This window comes from Helianthus annuus, chromosome 14 (assembly GCF_002127325.2).
Source record: "Helianthus annuus cultivar XRQ/B chromosome 14, HanXRQr2.0-SUNRISE, whole genome shotgun sequence".
In the NCBI taxonomy this organism is placed as follows: Eukaryota; Viridiplantae; Streptophyta; class Magnoliopsida; order Asterales; family Asteraceae; genus Helianthus; species Helianthus annuus.
In genome coordinates, this window is record NC_035446.2 from 96888964 (window position 1) to 96906484 (window position 17521).

Consider the following 17521-nt stretch of genomic DNA (forward strand, 5'->3'; position numbering starts at 1 on the left):
TTGTGATGTATGCATCACATCCCCATACTTTTAGGTATTCCAAATCGGGTTTACGCCCATGCCATATCTCATATGGGGTTTTGTTTACCTTTTTAGTCGGAGCGAGATTGACAATGCGGGCGGCAGTCATAAGAGCATGACCCCAAAAGGAGTAAGGCAAGTTAGTTATACACATCATCGATCGAACCATATTAAGAAGGGTTCGATTTCTCCTCTCGCTCACGCCATTAAGTTGGGGTGTGCGAGATGGAGTGGGTTCTGAAATTATTCCTCACTCTTTGAGATGATTGAGGAACTCTAAGCTGAGGTATTCGCCACCTCAATCTGATCGAAGTATTTTTATCTTTCTATTAAGTTGGTTTTCTACTTCGTTTTGAAACTCTTTGAACTTTTCAAAAGTTTCATGCTTATGCTTCATAAGATAGACATAAGCATATCGACTATAATCGTCGATGAAAGTAACGAAGTATCTTTCATGGTTTATTGTCATGGTTCTGAAATGACCACATACATCAGTGTGAATGAGTCCTAGCAGACCATTGGCCCGTTCACCAACACCAGTGAAGGGACGCTTTGTGAGTTTGCCAGCTAAGCAAGATTCGCAATCATTAAAGGAGTCCTGTGCAGTGGATTCAAGAATCCCCTCGTATTGGAGCCATTTTATGCGTGCCTTACTTATGTGGCCAAGTCTAAAGTGCCATAGAAAGGTTTCATTAATACCAACTTTGTTACGCTTAGAAAGATGATATATGTTATTACATGTTTGAACATCAATCTCATAAATACCATTTCGAGGTTTAGCCTCAAAATAAAAGACATCATTTAAGTAGGCAGAAATAGAAATACCATTAAAAACGTACTTGAAACCTTGTTCAAACAAAAGGGAAACCGAAATAATGTTTCTGGTTATACCAGGTGCAAACAAACAATTGTTTAAATTAACTACAAGGCCAGAAGGACATGAAAAATGAAATGTGCCGGTTGCAAGAATGGGCACTCTTTTCCGATCACCAACGATGAGTTCCATGTCGCCTTGTTTCAGCTTCCTCCACTTTTCAGGCTCCTGCAAAACATTAGTGATGTGGTAACCACACCCGGTATCAAATACCCATGTGTTGCTGGAGACAGTAAAAAGTTCAATAACATAAATGAGAATACCTGAAGAAGTGCCAACGTTATTAGCCTTGTTCGCCTTCAGCTTGGCTAGATACTGCGGGCAGTTTCTTTTCCAGTGCCCCATTTGGTTGCATTCAAAGCACTGGCGCTCCTGGGGAGGGGGTGGTTTAGCAACCTGCTTGTTGTTGGTGGCGGATTTGACAGCAACAACAACCATTTTCTTGCCTTTGCTGTTATGAGCCCTTTTCTGGTTGTTGGGCTTCTTAACACCACCAGACTTGACCATCAGAACTTGGTTGGTTTTATGTGGAATGTTCATCTCGGCTGTTTTGAGCATACCATGTAGCTCAGGCATAATCTTCACCCAAGCATTCATATTATAGTTCATAATAAACTGGTCATACGAGCTAGGGAGAGAGTTCAAGATGAAGTCCGCTGCCATTTCATCTTGCAGGGGATAACCAAGTTTGTTCATCTGGTCATTGTACCCTTTCATCTTAAGCACATGAGTACTGATACACGATCCTTCTTGCATTTTACAGCTTATGAGCTGCTTCATGGTATCATATCGCTCCTGTCGGGCTTGTTTCTGAAACATGCCCTTCAGTTGCTGGATCATGTCATAAGCATCTTTATCTTCCATGTTCTTCTGAAGCTCAGGAGACATGGTGGCTTGGATAAGGCAGGCTACCTCAATGGCATCCTCGTTATGCTTTTCCAGTGCCTTACGAGCAGTAGTAGTGTTACTTTCAGGCTCGGTAAGGACTGGGCCATCTAAGATGTATAGCTTTTTAGCCATCTTGAGAACTATTCTAAGATTGCGGTGCCATTCGAGAAAGTTGGTGTTATTAAGTTTTTCCTTTTCAAGTATAGACTTGAGAACAAAGGAGTTGTTTTCATTAGACATCTGTTACATAAGCAAAGAGATTTTAATTAGTATTTTCGATGTATATTTCCTTATTTAATTAATGACCCATTACAGTAATTAGAACAAGGAATGAGAATCTGGCTATGTCAGTAGTAAAGGCACCTGTGGCATGCACTTTAGTAAGTGACTATGCAGACTGACAACGAGTGTCAATTGTGAGAATTGAACAACTCTCGAGTATGAGGCCGCTAAGACAACTCTTGTCTATGCATTGATACGTTTAGCCTCATCTATGTCGACTTTCTACTTTTAAGACAGCTGGAGCATGTGATGAGAAAAGAAAAAGTAATAGTCGTCCTAAAAGAGGTACTTGTGGAAGGGCCGGATGTATCAACGAAACCCTTGCACATTGGAAGGATATGCTAGACATCAAGTGTGGTTCTGTGGCTCCAAACACTGATGGTTTGCTTTTACGTTCCAAGTGTAGCTTGTGATAGGATGGCGTAGACTATTGATTTTAAGTATGGGTTAATTTAATATTTACCAAGTAGGTTCGTAAGAGCCAATTTTAGTACATATTTAGTTGTGACATCTTGATGAACCCTTTCATCTCTCAGGACACTTAATTTTAAATAACCTATTAAAACTAAGTTTGTCGCGACTTGTATAACCATATAAAAGTTAATAGTTTTAAAACTATTAAGTTATGAGTTTTAGAAAGTTAAAACTTGTTAAATTTCAAAAACTCTAATGGTTATTATTTATTTTAAAATAAACTATTTGTTTTATAACAAATATTTACAAGTTATAAAAATCAGTTTAGAACTTGTTACAATTGATTGTGAATATTTTAAAACACCTTTTAAAAGTTTGGTATTAGGTTGGTGTGTTATATAACAACTTATATGATAAAAGAAACCATAATAGCAAAAATAAATATGTAAATCTTTAGGCCATTTTGTTTGATCTTGCTAGAGCCAAATAGCAAGACCAAACTGGGTCACGGGGTAACAAACAACCACAAGGATGGACCTAGCGCATCTAGTTGTCTTTAGCACCTCCTTGATTCCTGTAATATCTTCAGTTTTGTCTTCGGGTCTTCAATATTATATTATAATATAAAATATAACAAAATTGAAACCCTAATCTATTACAACTTTGAGCCACAAAGTGGGCCAAAACTATAAAACAAAACAATAACAAAAATACAAGTACAAGGTCGGCCAGATTTACATATTCAACACAATTATATTGAAGTGAGAAATCTTTTGGTCAAACAAAACAAATAAAACTTTTGACCAAATAACTTTTTGCCCAATAAATATTTAGATCTGAAACTTTAAACAAGTTAAAGTTTGAGATCTATAACCGGTTAAAAGGACCGGTTCCGATTTGCATGTTGTAAGCGTGGCTCTGATACCACTGTTGGGATTCAGTGGTGTCAATTTTACTTTTTATCAAAACGGGTTTGATATATTTTATTAATTAAATATATAATTAATAAAAACGCAGCGGAATAAATATAAATAATCAACACAAAAAGTGAACCGAACAGGATCATGGTTACAAACATGCAAATACGATACATAAAATAATTAATCTACCGATGAGAAAAATTATACCCTTTTGGTTAATAATAACCGTGTGAGACACCGAGGTACAACGAACGGATGCTAGTACACGAACACAAACGAAAAGCGAGACGTCTCGTGGCGGCACCAGAGATAATGGTGGCGGCACTTGTTGAAAGAACCACAAAAGCAAAAACCCCTTTTTACTTTTGGAGTTGGATCGCAAAAGGTGAAAACCTTTTTTTTTTCTTTTTACGGCTACTGTTGTAGTAGTTGTTATTTTATTTTTGTGTGTCAGACAATTAGGATATATTATATATATATATATATATATATATATTAGGTAATTAGGTTTTATCTCATAAACCCTAATAACTATCATTAATTATCTTTCGGTCTTACAAAGCCCAACTAGTACAAGCCCAAATGCCATACGAAGTCCGAAAAACAAAGTTTAATTAAATAAATAATTAAACGTTACATTATTTATAACCCGTATAAATAATAAATCCCGTTTCTCGCGGATATATAATTATTCTAGATAATTATATATTTCGTTCCGTTAATTGTTAATTGTTCGTGATCACCAGTTAACCAAGTTAAGTGGATTTAATGTCCGTTGCCCAAGGTGTAACTCTTACGGGTCATAGCTCAGTCAGCAGCGTTGACTTATTGAACCCGTACATATAAATCCAACAACTTCTTCTTTTACCTCTTCCTTTGCTTCAATTCCACCGCAAATTGATTGTTTGTGTCGAACTTTAGCCCTTTCGCTTCTATGTTTAGGCAGTGATGTTGTTAATTTTGTGTAAATCAAGGCTTTCGCGATCATTTTTGTTCCTTTCTAGATCTAAAGAGATACTATACCTGCAGAAACGGTAAGAATTTACAAGTTGAAAGTTTCATATAAAGAAGAGTTTTTTACCAAGCTACTAGAGGAGTACCGGTTTTTATGCGTCTAAAATGAATACGACCATTGTTGTTGATGAAGCATTGCTTTATAAATTAACTTGAATTGAATTATCCTAGCAATTTTTTATTAATAAGCTTCACGGTGTGTAATCTGAAGAGGCCAAAATTGTATTATATTTGTAAATCGATGATGTTAAGAATTGCTATGTGTTTGTTTGATTATCATCAGGAATGAGAGCTTCTCTTCTGAGGATCATTACGAAAGTGCCATTTGAAAAATCTAGAAATCCTATAACAACAGTAGCGCTGTCCCATTTGTCCAGGTGTGGACTGGGGAGCTACATCTGCATCTCTTTCACCTAGGAAAATTTGGATTGTTTGAAATATTATTACATTAATTGGGTTATCTATAAAAAAGTTTGAAGTTTTAAAAACTATGATTATTATTTTTATATGTTTCTGTAATTACCTATAGTCTAACCAGTATTAAAGTTCTGAATCCTATACTTCTTAATAAAAAACATATTCAGAGTGTTTTGTGTTGCATCTTGGAAGTAATTTTAAACATGTAGTTGCATTAACACATGAAGTTGATATAGAAATAACCATATAGAAGGAGAGGGGTATAATGGTCATACCCCATCGATTGCCTCTTTACGACGGAGATGTGGTAGCCAACAGAACAACTAGCATCAGAGATGGGATGGTTGTCTGGTGATGATTCCTGATGCTCTAGAAGTGCTTTCAGTGAGTTTTCAAGTCCAGCCACAACGTCCGTGGTAGCTAAACTCACTACCATTCTTTGATGGTATGAACTTTGTGGCTTTAATTGATCAATCTTATTGTTGTGTTTATTGATTTCCAAATTTTGTGTCTCCTGAGCTGTGTTTGAGGAATGGAAAGTAGGTTGTTCTGCCAATGGTGCTTGAGAATACCATATTTATTTGTCGATATGATTTGATAAAGATTAACTAGGGTAGGATCATGGAATTTGTAAATATCTTAGGTTTAGGTGGAACATTGTATTTCATTTTGTTATCCTTTCATGATTGAATTTGTTTTAGAACCAGGTCACTTATTGCAAATTAATAGATGAATCTATCTCTTATATTAAAACAAAATAATGTTGACTATTTGACTATGATGTGGCAGTGCTACTTATTCAGAGAATTGTGAATTGGGCGGCATTTGTTTTCTCCTCCATACGCTCTTTCTTTCAAACCGTCCATTTTGTGCCTCAATTAGGAAACCACAATCAATTTTCAATCAATTCAATTCATTCTCTAAAATTTATGAATACGTTTCCTTTATTCCCTCTTCATCAAGCTCTATAAACCCTAAAAGAATCAACATCGGTTACTGATTGATTCATTGTGATGGAATGACGGATCTTTCAAATGTCGTTGATGAAACAGCAAGCAGAGTCCGAATCATGGTGAACACAAAGCTGAAGATAGCCTCAATCAGGTATAAAATTCATCGATTATGTTTCAACCCGGTTGATTCGCGATTGTTGTTGATGTCTCTGTGTAATTCTCCTCCCTCTCCGATCCATTCACAAACCCAAGATTTCAATCTAAAGCAATTGACGATCTTTACTTTATGTATCACTCATATATGTTCGTATTTTAGGGTTTTTTAAACAACTGTTATTTAATCTAAAATCTGAATCTTGAATCGTGTTTGATGTTTTTTTTATGGCGAGTCAGAGCATTAACCAGATACATGACCTAATTTCTTTATTTTACTTTAATATTTGTGTGATTTGATCAGATACATGACTTAATTTCTTTATTTCCCCCAATCGATGTGCGTTTTGTTCAGATAAATGTCCTAATTTCATTTTTTTCGAATGGAAGAATTTCACTTGGTGATGTTTTGTATCTGAATTTCTATATTTTATAATTAGTTTTTTCTTTCTTTAAAGTTCAGAAGGTAGATTGTATGAGGATATGAACACTTTTTTTGCCATTGAAGAATATATTATAAACGGTACGGTTGTATGTAAATTCTTTTGGATATGAATTATATTGTGCATTGGTTATTGTATGTATACAAGTATTAGGTTTGATATCCAGTATTTTGTTTACAATTGAAAAGTTTTAAGACGCACACCAAGTGCTTGATGAAATGCTTCAGCAAAAGTGACTTCTATTTCACATGTTTTTAATTGGGTTCTTAGTGTTCCATGCTCTTTAATTACAAATTTATTTGAGATGTAATTTAATTTTTCTATAGTAGTCTACATTATAATAGTTATACATATAAGTTGCTTTCTAACTGTTGATGTCAACTTTGTTCCAAAACATTTATGGAATATGTTGCTGGAGGAGAGCTATTTGACAAGTTTGTAGCGCAGCGCTTCAGTGACGATGAGGTTCTACTATCAGTCAAACATAGCAATCTATATTGTTATAAAATAAGTAACTATAAAAACATAATAGGCTAACGACAAGTTTACATGTATTTTCTGGGCAGCGAAAAATTTGCAGAGATGAAACGCGAGACTGTAAAATCGTCGGTCATGTCAACATTCTGATATGGCACTAAAGGATACTAAAAACGACATGTCAACAAGTGGCTTTAAACCGGGTATGGTTGTGGCTTTTTTTCATGATTCTTCTATCTCAAATTCGTCTTAACCTCTAATTCTTTGGTCTTTAATGAAAGTTATCGAAAACTATGGAGTGTTGGAATTGACTATATTGGCGAAAATCGTCAAAGAAAAGCCCTATCTATTGAACTATTAACACTCTTTTCTCAAAGGTTTGTTTATGATTTGTTGGTGCACTACATCTGCTGATTCCGTCTTGTATCGAGTCATTATCCTAGAATGTTAGATCTGGGCTCGAAATACTAGAAATTGTGAAGATTGTATAGATTTAGATAGTTGGGTCGCTCATTTGGTCCATTAGGATCCAGGGTCGCTCGAACGAGCATGTTTGGGCCGCTCGAATGACAACTAGCTGGTCCGCTCGAGTGTCAATCTCCTGGATCGCTCGAATGTCAAGTATGTGGGCCGCTTATTGGGCCTGTCCAATAAGCGGTTCCAGATCACTATAAATACCTGATGGGCGATTTCATTTGAAACGGTTGGTTGAATCTCGTACCGAAGTGCTGCCGGATCGAGAACTGGTTGTAATCGTTGTCAAATTAATACAAAAAGAGTTTAAAGTGAATCGCAAGCTATTCCTACGTTGATTACTTGTTTTCCGCACCTGTAATTGACGAAAACGCCTCTGATCGACTCATTCGGGTCGCGATACGATCCTACAAGTGGTATCAGAGCTTCAGGAGGAGGAGTTCTACAGGAAATAGCTGGAAATCGTCAAAATTTCTGTCTTCTACACCTTCTTTTTCAGATTCAGACACTTCCAACGGTCGAAATTTGTTCAAAATCTCAGGGATTGTACGCGAGAGTACAGAGACAAACCCTTGAAAGTTTGGTGTCGAAATTCGAAGAAAAAGTGAGTCAAAATTGTATCCGAAGTTCGTCCGCTTTTCTGGTCTGTCCTGGATCGCTTATTGGACTTAGTGGACCGCTCGTAATTAGTTGTTTTGGACCGCTTATTCATACATTATTGGGCTCGCTCATTCGATCGGTTGTAACTCGCTCGTTCGGACAGTGTTGAACCGCTTATCCGGACAAAGTTGAACCGCTCATTCAAACTTAGTTGAACCGCTCGTACAATACTTTTTAGAATCGCTCATTTGAACAGTGATTGGAACCGCTCGAACGAACAAGATATTGGACCGCTTATTTGACATACTTGTGAACCGCTTATTTGGACCCACCCGGTTCGCTCATCTGTTCTTATTGGACCGCTGTTGTGTCCAATTGAACATTTTGTCTGCTTTTGTGTACAAATTAAATTTTTCGAAAATTTGAAAATGGACGAGGATTTCTATAATGCATTTGCTACTCCTAGTACCCCAATCACCGCTATTCAAACCACAATGTTAGAAAACGAAACAGGAACGATGCAAAAGCCTCCCAAGTTAATGAACATCGAAGAATATAAAGGTTGGGAAGGTCGGTTTGAAAATTGGGTGCAAGCGAATTATCTTGATGCTTGGGAATGCATAGAAACAAAGTATGTTCGACCATTAATCGATGATGAAGAACCTGTTCCAATCAAAGATCTTACTGCTGATGCTCGGAAAAAGTACAAAGACGAGAAAATGATGCTTAGTCTTCTTCAACAAGCAGTCAAAGAAGATATCATGGTTCTTTTACAGCATAATGGAACGTCTTACTCAATTTGGAAAGCTTTACGTTCGAAATTTAGAGGAAGTGAGGAGATGGTCAAGAGTAAAAAGTCACTTCTGAAGAAAGAGTTTGATTTATTCCGAGGGTTGAAAAATGAGAATACGAGAGAGATTATTGAACGTTATTGTAATCTGCTTGCTAATATGAAAAGGTTGAGTATTGAAAAGAGTAATGAAGAGTTGATCGACAAACTTGCTGATGCGTTGCCATATGAGAGTTGGGGCACATACTTGATGATGCTCAGAAACAAGAAAGGTTTTAGCAATCTAACGCTCAGTAAGTTCATCGAAAAGATTGAGGCTCAAGAAATGGAGCAGAGAAAAGTGATTAGAATGAAAGATTTCGATGGTGAACAAGATATCGGATTGTATTATAAAGCTGGGGTAAATGAGAAATCGTCGAATTCATCTCCAAAAATTGTGACTGGTATGAGTGCCAAGAGCTTATCTGAAAGTCCATCATCTGGATCAAGCAGCAAAACCAGCTTTACTTCATTTCCATCATTTGATCCAAACATCTCTGCAACTAAAAACGGGAGAAAATTACAGTGCAACATTGTATTGAATCTTGAAAATAATCAAGATTATTCTGAGGAAATTGCCAAAAACCAAATGTCTTTATTAGGAATGGTTTTGGAATCTTACAATTGTTTTGTTGCAGGTCGTATCGGCAATCCAATGTTAACCAAAGAAGACTACGACCAGATAGATGCTGAAGAGATGGAACTGATGGACATAAAGTGGTGTCTGGCTAGTGTTTTACGGAGAGATGAGAAGTTCAAACAAATCACAGGGAGAGATGATCTTCGTGATGCGAATGTTTCTACTTTAGGCTTTGACAAATCTAAAGTCACTTGTTTTCGGTGTAGGGAAAAAGGACACTTCAAGAGAGAGTGCACAAACCGAGAAGCAAGTGGAGCTCAAAATCCGTTCAACAACAACAACGATTATTATCGCAAAGCCATCTATCACCAAGTTGGTCAATCATCTCAACAACAAAAACATCAAGCTCAGACTGCACACGGAAGAGATGTGATTGAAGATACCGGAAAGAGAGCTTGTGTGGTTAATCCAAATCAAAAGCAATCATTTACCTGGGATAATTACATTCCAGAAAATGGAAAAGCTTGTTTGATTGATCAAGAAGATGAAAAGCTTGCAGAGGGTTTTAGCTGGGCAAACTTCACTTGGGATGATTATATTCCTGATCAAACTACAGCTTACACTGCATTTACAGCAAAGATTGTAGATGATAGTGATGATGATACAGAGTATTGGGCGAGAAAATATAGAGAAGACATGAAGTTGGTGGCTGAGAGTGATAGCGAAGACGAAAAAGTCAAGAAGGAAAAGAAAAAGAAGAAGATCAAGACGCCAGTGAGTAGTGATGATGAAGAAGTGCCGGTGGTAAGAAGGCAAAAGATGACAGAAGTGCCTAAGTTTAAAGTTGAAGAACAAGTTGATGCAAAAGAAGTTTCGGTGAAATGTGAAAACTGCGAGATTGTGAAAAAGCAGAACAGCACATTGATTTACAACTTAAACAGTCTGAAGGAGTCATATGATGTGCTGAACAAGACAATGAATCAGTATAATCAAACAAGTGAAGAACAAGCAGTTGCTATGAAGACTCTTCAGGGAGCATTTATGACAAAACAAAAAGTTGTAAACAATTACATTGAAAAATGTGCTGCTTTAGAACAGAAGCTTGAGCTGCAACGAATCGAAACGGAGAGAGTTAATCGTTTATTAAAAAGTTACTCATGTACTTCCTATGTAATTGACAGGATTTATCCTACAGTTGAAAGCATGAAGGTCTGGGAAGAAGATGAGATAATTGAAGAAAAAACAGCTGAAATTAGTGTTGAAGAAAAGATTACTGATAAAAAGAAGAGTGACAAGAAAAAGGATACTGAAAAGACGTCATCTGGTAAGAAGAAAAGTGTCAGTTATAACAGATGTCCACCTCCACTGGAAAATGGATATTTGCCTAGACATCCTAACGATGAAAGAGTCAAAAAGGCTACAAATTTACAGTGGGAGTCAGAGTCGTCAGTAAATCTTCCAGAAAGTATTGATGTTGTGTTTACATTATCTGACACTGATCAACAGTCTCAATTGATGAAGAAAGTCGTGGATCATGTGTTAGATAGTGATGACAGTGAAGAGTCAAAGTCGGAGTCCGCGTCAGAGTCAAAATCTGAGTCAAAAACTCCGGGACAAACAGAAAAACATGGAAAATTAGTTTATGATAGATAATTTCTTTTATCAAAGTCTAATTTGGATGATGGGTTGTTTAAAGTAGCTTATACTTTGAATAATTCGGACAAATTATATTCTGATGAGGAATTTCCAATAAGAGGTGTCAAAACTGAATTGATAAACAAGGTTTTCAAACTCACAGAAATAAATATTTCTGAAATAAAAGGCTTGTGTCTTAATGAAAAACCTAAACCTTACACTTCAAGAGTTCAACAAAGATTAAACAAGAAAAAGGGTTACGGTTCTGGTTCTGGTTTCCAAAAGAAATCAAACCATAACGGTAATTTCAAAAAGAAAGGTCTTGGTTTTACTCCTACAGAAAAACAGAAAAATGAAAAAGATGTTCGTGATTTTAAATCCAAAATGTCATTTGTTTCAGGCACATCAACTGATGAAGAAGAAAAGACAAATTTCTGGAGGGAAACAAACAGTGAATTTCTGAAAAAGAAACAAGCTGAGTTGAAGAAGGTAGCTGAACAAAAGAAAGACTCGAGAACCTGTTTCAAATGCAACAACGTTGGACATATCGCCAAAGATTGTTCTCAGGCGATACAATCAAAACAGGGAGTTTTTCGCAAAATCTCAGAAAAGGTGTTTGCGTTCGAATCACCACTTGATAGAACAAAACTGTTCAAAGATTCTATTTTTGAAATTGGTGAGAGTTCGAACAAGTTTTACAAGAAGAGAGCCAAATCTGACAACCAGAAATGGGTTGTTAAGAAGGTTGGTGAAAGCTCTAGCGATGATTCTGATGGATCAAAATCAGAGGAACTATCTTTGGGCGATGAAACTGATTCCACAAAGTCAGTTGAGCCACAAGTTGTTTTAAAATGTGAAGCTGATGAAAAAGATGAGAACTCAGTTCCGATTGTGAATGATGAGGAGTTTCCATCACTTCGGGCTGATAATTATAAGAAGAGAATTGGTAAAGTTGAGATTTCTAACCAATTTTTTCATGATGAACAGGAATTTGATGCTGAGAAGGTCTTTAACTCCAAAGTAAAGAATATCTTTGGAAAAATGATTGATCGAAAAGTCAACGGAGTTAAAGAATTTTACGAGAAGAAAACAAAGAAAGAAAAGGTTGAATCATCCCTGGTTTGTGACTGGGATGGTACATATTATGAACAGTAAGTCTCAGGACTTGCCGGAGCTCCCAGGTTGGTAAGCGTGGAGCATGAATCGGCATCTTTCTTGAATTTAATCCGGTAACGTCAATCATACAAACGGTAAAGAGGTTTGTTTATGTTTGTTGGTTATAATTACAAGCGGTTAGATGATTTGATTGCATATGGTAAATCAAGGACATTAATTTGTACTTGTATTTTCCTACATCTGGTTGAAAGACAAGATGATGGACCACATCCCGAACATTTGTTTGATAAATCTACAAGTGGTAAAATCAATCAAACTTATTTTCCGGAAAAACCATTTTGATTAAAACAAACTTAAGTGTTTTGAAATCTAAATGGGAAAATAGTTTGTTGATAGGGGGAGTTCTGATTGTTTATGCCTAGTGAATGGCGATTTGAGGTGATTTGATATCGGTTGTCATGTTTCTGTATAGTTTGTTTTCATATTTTCGTTAATGTGTTTGCATTTTAGGGGGAGTAAGAAAATTTCAGAAAATCCAAAAACATTAGAAAATTTGAAAAAGTCAAAAACATGATAAAATCAAAAATGAGTTTGTTGCGAAAAAGAGGAAATGATAGTACATCAGTGGACTATCACGACACGCTAAAGAATTGACAAGTCAAAATGTGATAAACGATCTTACTGTGGATGTGTCAGTAGATTTTCGCACATTTAGTAAATTGAAACGAGATATAAACCTAAATCAAACTTGCTTGATTTGTGGGTAACTATTCTTGGATATATGGGTAACCCCCGAAATCTTGTTTGAAAGGTCCCGTATTCTGAGATACTAGGTCTTTATACTCAGTGATATCTGGGGTATTATCCCGGGACTTCTGCTGTATGGAAGTACTGACCTAGTCCCCGGATAATACTTTCTGCAAAAAAGCTTTGAAACATAAGCGCCGCCCTCAGCAAACTGATTAAACAATAAAATTGGTAATCTTTGCTGTTGTAACAAAAGATCCTCTAAAGGGGACCCACCAAAAGTCGAAGCCGTCATCTCTCTGCGTATACGGAAGTATCGACCTGAGCTCTCACGGCCCTCGCACATAACCCCTTTACAGATATCATCTGTGGTATACTCACCTGTAAGACTAAATATTTGGGATCTGGATACAGGAGTATATTCAAGTGGAGTGATACACAATTAAGTTTAAGTCTCTAAAACATTAATATCATATCTCGAATCAATTGAAGTCTGTGTGAAAATTTAAGTGGACAAACATACTGACAATCTAGGTAAATTGTTTATAACTGAGAATGTTTAAAGCTTAACGGTGTTGGTGATTTGTCTCAAAAACTGATATGATCCTCTTGCACGAGCTCACAAAAATATTGTCTGTAAATAGTTTATTTCTGCATTTTATTTTCTTTCAGAAAAATCCAAAAAGATTTTTGGTGTGTTTTAGCATAAATTTTTGAAAAAGTCAAAAAGATTTTCGACAACTGATGTTGAATAGCTGATTTTCAAAATTCCGAGTGCTAAACATGATGAGCAATATTTGAGGGGGAGTGTGTGTGTGAAATTAAATGTTTTTATAATCTAACCTTTCAAGTGGTTCATCAAAATATGTGTTTGTTTTGAAGGAGAGTTTGATTTGATACAGGGTTTTAAGTTTGAAATATATGAAAAAGAAATTTACTTTGAGGTAGAGCTTATGCAGGAAAGCCAGACAAAGATCCTGAAGATGTTGCTGAAGATCAAAGGAATGCCAGCAAATCGAGAGGGGGAGTCTGAAGATAGAGAGAGAGAAGCCCAAAGACTGATCAAGACTGAAGATGTGAAGACACAGCATTGTTGTGACTCGATAGTCGACTCCATCAACATCTGAGGGGGAGTTTGTTGGTGCACTACATCTGCTGATTCCGTCTTGTATCGAGTCATTATCCTAGAATGTTAGATCTGGGCTCGAAATACTAGAAATTGTGAAGACTGTATAGATTTAGATAGTTGGGTCGCTCATTTGGTCCATTAGGATTCAGGGTCGCTCGAACGAGCATGTTTGGGCCACTCGAATGACAACTAGCTGGTCCGCTCGAGTGTCAATCTCCTGGATCGCTCGAATGTCAAGTATGTGGGCCGCTTATTGGGCCTGTCCAATAAGCGGTTCCAGATCACTATAAATACCTGATGAGCGATTTCATTTGAAACGGTTGGTTGAATCTCGTACCGAAGTGCTGCCGGATCGAGAACTGGTTGTAATCGCTGTCAAATTAATACAAAAAGAGTTTAAAGTGAATCGCAAGCTATTCCTACGTTGATTACTTGTTTTCCGCACCTGTAATTGACGAAAACGCCTCTGATCGACTCATTCGGGTCGCGATACGATCCTACAAGATTTATAATAAGGTTTCTAGGGCAGATTGAACTATTAAAAATCAGAGTTAGTTTATATAATCCAGAGTCAGTATATAATTTGATGGATGACCTTGCTCTTATAGGTATCACACAATATTTTGCTTTTGTGGAAGAAAGGCAAAAGATTCACCCCCTCAACACTCTTTTCTCAAAGGTTTGTTTACGATTTACAACTAAAACATATTTTTTATAACAGTAAAGTTAAGTAGGAAGGCAAAAGATTTGTTTGGTTGGTCTTTTGCTTTCAGCCTTGTTTTGTCTTCAAATTTGGGGCTCACATTGTTTGAAATGATTTGATGTATGTGTGTTTGTGAAATTGAGTTGGGTTAAGTCAGATTAGTTGGTTATACGGTATACACGAAGCCTGGCAAAACGAGTCGGTCGGGTCAGGTTAAGTTGGATAAGGCGGGTGTACATAACACTTGGTTCGCCAAGAAAACTGATATTTTAATGAATTGGTGACACTTTTACTAAAAGGGGGTTTGAACGTGTAGCGACCCGAATTAATGTTTTTTTTCTTTCTTAAAACAGACAGTTATGTGCTAAACTCGGTATCACCCTGTAACCAACCTGACGTGACCTGCCAGTGTTGCAAGGCTTACTCTTATCGGAAATAGACTCTTTAGCAATTGTGTTTTCCTTTACTATTTTGATAATTTAAACAAAAAAAAATATATATATATAGTTGCATTGTTTGTCACTATGTCCATCTTTCGGCGTCGTGGATCTTCTCACCAACAGCAAGAACAGGAGCAACCTGAGCTCCGGTCAGAATCTAAGGAAAACTTTAATCTTTTTGCTAATTTGACGTAATTTTTAAAATAAAATGTAGTTAATGGCATCAACAGTTGAGAATTTACAATCTTTTAACATTTTCTTTTTGGAGTGATGTGATAATGTGATATCTTTGTGGTTAGTGCAGGTCAATGAGCTAAAAGCTGCTCTTGGACCGCTTATGGGGCGTAGCTTACTATACTGCATTGATGCATGCTTGAGAAGATATTTGGAAGCCTGAAACTGGAATGTAGAGAAAGCAAAAAGATGTTGGAAGAAACACTTGCATGGAGATCAACCTATAAACTTGAAGAAATCTGTTGGGTTAGTGATATATAACTACATTCACTTGTGTCTAGCTATCTAAAATTGTGTTTGGGTCTCTTTTGGAAAAATTTTCAAGATACCTGTCAAAGATGGATCTTTTTTAGTTTTGAGGAAGGTAGTTCCTATGCTTTTAGGTCTCTTTTGGAGTATGATTCTTCTATTCTTGGGTTGGTTGATATTATGTTAAATTAACAAATCGGGCTGTAAAATTAGTGTAATTAGGGATGTTTTATTGCTGGCTTTTGCTTTGAAGCTGATTGATTCTGAAATTTAATGAGTTTGTATAGTTTTCCTTTTGGATGCCTAAAGTCTATCACTTTTTAGTCTATCCCCATCTTTTAGTTGTATGAACTCCACTTTGTTGGGCTGTTATGCAAGAGAAGTTACTCTTTATCTTAGTAGTTTAGAGTTTAGACAAAAGAAGTTAATCTTTATCATTCGGTTCTTATGATTACATTCATGTTATAGGTAGCGTTTCATGCACTAAAATTTGCAAAACCAGTTAGAGAACTTGGTAACTGAATTGCAAGAAGAATCTGGATTGAAGGCCCGATTACATTGTTCAATCATCCACCATCCAGAGCCGAAGAGGAAACAGGTATGGTTTATTCTTTTGGTAATTGTTAATCATCTTTCTAATCAATTAGAAAGACTTAATCTTTGTGCGAGAAACTTATGTTTTTAATGGTTACTTTGATTTATGTTTTTTTAATAGTAAAATTGATGGTATGTAGAGTAGTCAAACATACTAGGGAAATTAGGTTGGATATGCGCCGCTGTTCACTATTTTCCTTAATTTATAAACAGTTGAGAGAAACAAGATGTGTTATGTGGCTAAATGGATTTTGTGCGGTTCAGCTGGAACAACTTTGATGTGGCAATGGTACCATGAGCTGGTAAACACGGCTGAAATCAATAAACTGCAGCAAATTTGTCATCTTGGCTTCCGCATGTCTATCTATGAATGATGATTGATGGGTTTGGAGCTGCATCATACAAGTACGTTCTTGGCCAGCAATACAAAGTAACGCTTTCAATCTTACAACAAGTCCCAACCATCATATATATTTATGTGTAACTGGGTTCCTAAAAAGGTTGGTGTGTGATTACTTTTTTCGAGTCAAAATGGACAGGGTCGGGTTTGACCCAATAATCATCTTTTATCTTCTGTTTAATTTACATGTTAAATATGTTCTAGAAAAAGTACATGTTGATGGAGTGAGTAGGTGAAGTTGATTTCAGGATATCTCCAACTGAGATAACTGTTGCGATTGAACAAGGTTTGAAGGAACCGGTAGAACCCGTGACTGAGGTATTTAGTCATGAATTGTATATGTAAGGTTTGGTACAATTATAATTGTATATGTTTATCGAATTCTTTTATGTTTTTATATGCAGTTTAAGGTACCAAAGGACTTAATAACCTCAACATAGGTAACACAGGTGAAAGATTTGAAGTTACAACTTTAACTGTCTTTTGTACCTACGGGTTCATCATATTCTAACGCTCTTAGATTCAATCGACTAATTTCTTTTAGAACGAAAATCAGCTTCATATGTATGTATTTTGTGTTAAAGCTTCATCTCAAATTAGATACCTAAATTTGAAGAACTCGATACCATGAACATGCTTCTCCGTCAATGTATTGTTTTCTTGGGAACCAAGGTATTTATACTATGTTAAACAATCACTAAAATCTACGTTTACTCTTTCAAGGGATGCAGCATTGGGAGACAACTCCAGCCACTACAATGGTGAATAGTGATAAATCCAACCATTGTAAACATATCCCACCACATTTGCAGGTCAGCCAAAAACATGTTTTTTTATAATACTGGCAACAATATGCATGTACAGGCTTCAAAGACTACCACCAAAGACAACAACACAATTCAACAAGAACTTAGTTTGCATAGCTCATTTCCAAA

At 36.3% G+C, this 17521-nt stretch overlaps 1 long non-coding RNA gene across 4 annotated transcripts; it reads left to right on the forward strand.

Moving 5' to 3' along the window:
• Positions 1–5920: 5920 nt before the first annotated feature.
• Positions 5921–17520, forward strand: LOC110877176. Of its 4 annotated transcripts, none has more exons than XR_004878208.1 (6): positions 5921–7233; positions 14575–14645; positions 15414–15589; positions 16061–16190; positions 16451–17026; positions 17310–17520. It is a non-coding gene; the product is annotated as an uncharacterized LOC110877176 (long non-coding RNA). The 4 variants fall into 4 exon arrangements; XR_004878206.1 differs by having other exon boundaries at positions 5922–6844; positions 6946–7233; positions 16451–17520; XR_004878207.1 differs by having other exon boundaries at positions 5923–7233; positions 16451–16904; positions 16991–17520.
• The last annotated feature ends 1 nt before the right edge of the window (position 17521 follows it).